This window comes from Eptatretus burgeri, chromosome 9, assembly GCF_056783735.1.
Source record: "Eptatretus burgeri isolate ZD-2024b chromosome 9, Ebu_testis_v1, whole genome shotgun sequence".
NCBI lineage: Eukaryota > Metazoa > Chordata > Myxini > Myxiniformes > Myxinidae > Eptatretus > Eptatretus burgeri.
Genome location: NC_140969.1, coordinates 19,836,737 through 19,840,946, shown reverse-complemented (window position 1 = coordinate 19,840,946; position 4,210 = coordinate 19,836,737). Strand labels below are relative to the sequence as shown.

The following is a 4,210-nucleotide window of genomic DNA, read 5'->3' as shown; positions in this document are numbered from 1 at the left end:
CATCCCGCAGCCACTCCAGCAATCCACATTCATGCCGGGTGCACTGCACGTACCACATGCCTGTGATGGGAAGGGGTCAAGCAATTGGTTTACTCTGTCAACAGATGCCAGTCGATGATCAAGGAACTACTTTATTGCAATTTAATTTCATATTTACGAATTTGGAATTCGATTGCACACAACATACAGGTTCCTTTAGTCAACTATGTCGATAAGTGCTTGTTCCCTAGATAGCTCACCTTCCATTTTTAAATGTTTAGAAATCGATTGGATGCGCTGCGGATCGATTTAATAGTTAGGGAGCGAACAATGGAGACATCCCTCCCCCTCTTCTGCGAAGAGGAAGAAGAGCCCTTCCGTCCCGTGATTCATGACGTCAACAACTCCCTCCCACCCGTGGTTGAGCGGGGGATGGATCACGAGGGCATGAGTCACGCCGGGTGCGGGGGAGGGGCGGAGAAGGATAAAGAGGAGATCCTTTCTTTGTTCGTGTTCGGAGTTGAGGGGAGTCGTTCAGCAGGCCGTCGGGTCCTGCTTGGCTTGGGTTAGGGTTGAGGCTTCCGGAAGCTTTTTGCTTCTGCTGGCTTTTCAGTACAGCTTCGGCTTCTGCTTTGGCTTGGCCTTGGCTCGGCAGGAGGCCTTTTGAAGGCTTTCTGCTTTGGTGGTTCAGTGAGCTTCGGCTTCTGCTTGGCTCGGGAGAGCTTTTTGCTTCGAGCTGCTTTGTTTGGAAGAGAGTTGAGCTGGTCGCTCGGCTCAAGCTACGAGTGGTGGCTTCTTCTTCTTCTTCTTCTTCTTCTTCTTCTTCTTCTTCTTCTTCTTCTTCTTCTTCTTCTTCTTCTTCTTCTTCTTCTTCTTCTTCTTGGTTCGTGGAGCTCTTTGTTCTCCGTTTGGTTCCCGGCTTGGTGCGACTCATCAGCCTCTTCTTGGAGGTGGTTCCTCAGGGAAGCGACGCATCGACGGGAAGGATCGGCACCTTGTCTCACCAGCATGTGTTGATAAGCGCGGGAGGATTCGCGGGAACTCAGGAAGGATCGCGGCTCACGGCGATTGGATCCAGCTCGCTCTCGCTGGATCCCGGGTCCGAACAACTTGAAGACCACACGAAGTGGAGAGGTTCGAGATAGGCTCTGGGTTTCAGCTCACCTGTCCTCCGAGCTGGAGCTCGTTATTAAAGGCCTCAGCCACCATTTCGTGTGTGTGTGTGTGTGTGTGTGTGTGTGTGTGTGTGTGTGTGTGTGTGTGTGTGTGTATACGTGTATACGTGTGTACGTGTGTACGTGGGCCCGTCTAATAAGTAGGAAATTGTTAAGTGCTTTGTGTGCTGTAAATCTTTGCATCGCGTTTCGTATAGTCGGAATAGTTCTGCTCTTACGTGCTTCCCTCATTCCCCATTATTATTAATAAATACCCCAATTGTAAAATGTTTTCAGCTCGTCGCATCTATTCTTTCATTGACTGAGCATTTCGTGTGTTGGGAGTTAGAAAGCCGTTGGTTTGCCGTAAAAGGGGGACATTCAGACCGACGGTTCTCGGCGATTAAGCCGCTCGGAATCACGCACGGGTCAGGCTCACCTCAGCGTTTTGTTCGTACGAGTTCCATCGAGGGTGGAATACCCCGGTAGTTGGATCACGTGGGTATTTAGGTACATTGAAGATTGGCAATCGACCCTACCCCACGTGGTCTGCCCATTGGCGTATTTCGTTTCTTGTACAAGGACCCGTCGACTCGGAGTTATTCGAGCGGCGGTCTATATTCCGCGTGATCGGTCGGGCCGACTTGACTTGCGGCTTCATCAGAGTGGTCGGTTCGCGAACGACCCCCCGGCACTGTAACAATATGCTGAACCTTGTAGAACACAGCGCCCACAGGCTCATCGCTGGACTTGGTATTCCAACGCTGGTGGTGAGATAAAATTCCAATGATAAAAGCTTTGCAGAGTGGAAGTATCATAGCCAATGAGGTTTATCCGATGCGCGATTATTGCTTATTGAAAAAATTTCCCAATACCCTGCTGACCTGAAATACTATTGTCAGGTTAGGCCAGATCAGATCCGTGAATTTCTGCAGGTATCACGTAAACCTGCACTTACCTGTTTCATGGTCGGATTGTCAGCGACTAAACCATCTCCCACACCAGATTTTCTGGTGAGGAGGATGTATGATATGGATACCCAGCAGGATTAAAAACAAAACTTGTCAAAGGGCGGAGGAGCTCCTTGTGAGCCAACGGCCATTCATATCTAGTACCCAGTTGTGTCATGAATGGCCTCCTGCAGTTGGGTTACTGTTTTTTTAGGAGGTTGGTGGCAAGATTTGCACTGCGGGCACCATAAAACCCTTCACTCTGCAAAACATATGAAAACCGTAAAGAAAATAAAAAACGCACTCTGTGGGAGTACCTCCTTGTGCAGCTGCATTCCACAGGGCAGCTCACCAGATAACGGGATTGGGCAAAGCCTTCGGGACCCCACTCTTTGATGATAGGAGGAAAACTACGGGGTAACCTTCCCAGGTTAGATTGCGGTAGTGTGTGTCAAGGTGGTGCTGAGGTGTCATCCACCAGACAGTGGTCTCCTTGGGTTAACCTGAGGCAGTCCCTTTGGGTGGGTGCCTGAAATGTCCTATCCTGAAGAGAGGATGATCACCTGTCTCTATTATCATCTGAGCTCAAGCGTTTGAACATCGGTATTGCAGCACTCTCCGAGGTTCAGAGACCGGATAGTGGTGAGATAATGGCGGGTGGTTACACCAACTATTGATCTGGTCACTCTGATGGTTACCATGCCAAAAGAGTTGTTGTAGCTGTGTCCATTAAGCTGATTCCAATTATAATTGAGATAACAATGGTCAATGAGCATATTATGATACTAAGGATTTGTCACTCCTTGGGTGTCGTTTCCCTGGTCTCTGTAAATGCTCTGACTGAAGCGAGTGATCTCACCGTGAAGGACGCATTCTATGCCGCGCTCAAGTCTGTGGTTGATAAGTGCCCCAGGTGAAATACTCTTCTAGTCTTGGGGGATTTAAATGCATCGACTGGAACTGATAGGATGAGCCTGGTGTGGCTCAGTTGTTAAGGCAGTGGCTTGGGATCTTTGGGGTCTTGAGTTTGAGTCCCGCTGCCCACTGAGTTAGGATCAGGGTGGTTGACTCAGCCTGTCATCCTTCCGAAGGTCTGCGAAATGAGCACCAGTATACTGGTAATTATCCCTGCAGGGTCGAAGGTGACGAAAGGGCTGGCGTCAGGAAGGGCATCCGGCCATAAAAACATTGCCACAAGAAAGGGTACCATGATTGGAGCCCGCAAAAAGCTGACCCCTGCTCAGGGGTAAAGGCTTTTAAATGGTGTGATGATGATGACTGGAACTGATAGGGATGGTTATAAGACATGTGTTGGTCCCCATGGGTCTGGAACTGATAGGGATGGTTATGAGACATATGTTGGTCCCCATGGGTCTGGAACTGTGAACCAGAATAACACTAAGTTACTTGACTTTGCAAGAAGTCATGGACTTCGGGTGGCTGGTTCATGGTTTCAGCACCCACAGGCTCATCACTGAACTTGGTATTCCAACGCTAGCGGTGTGGCAAAGGAGATTGACCTTATGCTTGTTGGTGGTCACTGAAGGATGATCCAGAACTACATGATCTACATGAGTGCTCAGTTACTCAAAACCAACCACAGGCTAGTGGAAGCAACTCTGAAGTTGCAGCTTAAATCCAGGAGAATGGTACCATCACAGCCGAGGCTGGATGTTGGCAAGCTCAAAGATGAGAGGAGTTTGCAGGAGTTTCTGAACAGGCTGAGTGGGGATTTGGGGGGAGTCTGAATGCTTTGAGGAATCCTGAAGAGTTGTGGAGTGCCTTCAAGAACACCGTCCTTGATGTTGCCAGTCGATGTCTTGGAACTCACAGTTGAGCAAAGAAGAATTTTGTCTCTCAAGGGACACTGAATACCATTGACCAGAGTCACAGGGCTAGGCTTAATGGCAGAACTGAGCTGTTCAGGGAGTTGAGGCATAAAACTGTTCGTGCGCTGAGGGTGGACAAGGAGGCCTACGTGCGAGGAATCTGTGAGGGGGTACAGCATCACCTTTGGTCAAGTGATTCTCGTCCTGCTTACAGGGGAATTCATGCATTGTGTTCCTCCAAGCCCATCCCTTGGTGTGCTGCAGTAACAGTGGAGGGTGCTAGGCTTTTGACAGATGA

General features: G+C 49.3%; 1 non-coding gene across 1 annotated transcript; it reads left to right on the top strand.

The window, feature by feature from the left end:
* Window positions 1-1,927: 1,927 nt before the first annotated feature.
* LOC147019653 (U4 spliceosomal RNA) lies at window positions 1,928-2,079 on the top strand. The gene has a single exon (XR_015062135.1). It is a non-coding gene; the product is annotated as a U4 spliceosomal RNA (small nuclear RNA).
* The last annotated feature ends 2,131 nt before the right edge of the window (window positions 2,080-4,210 follow it).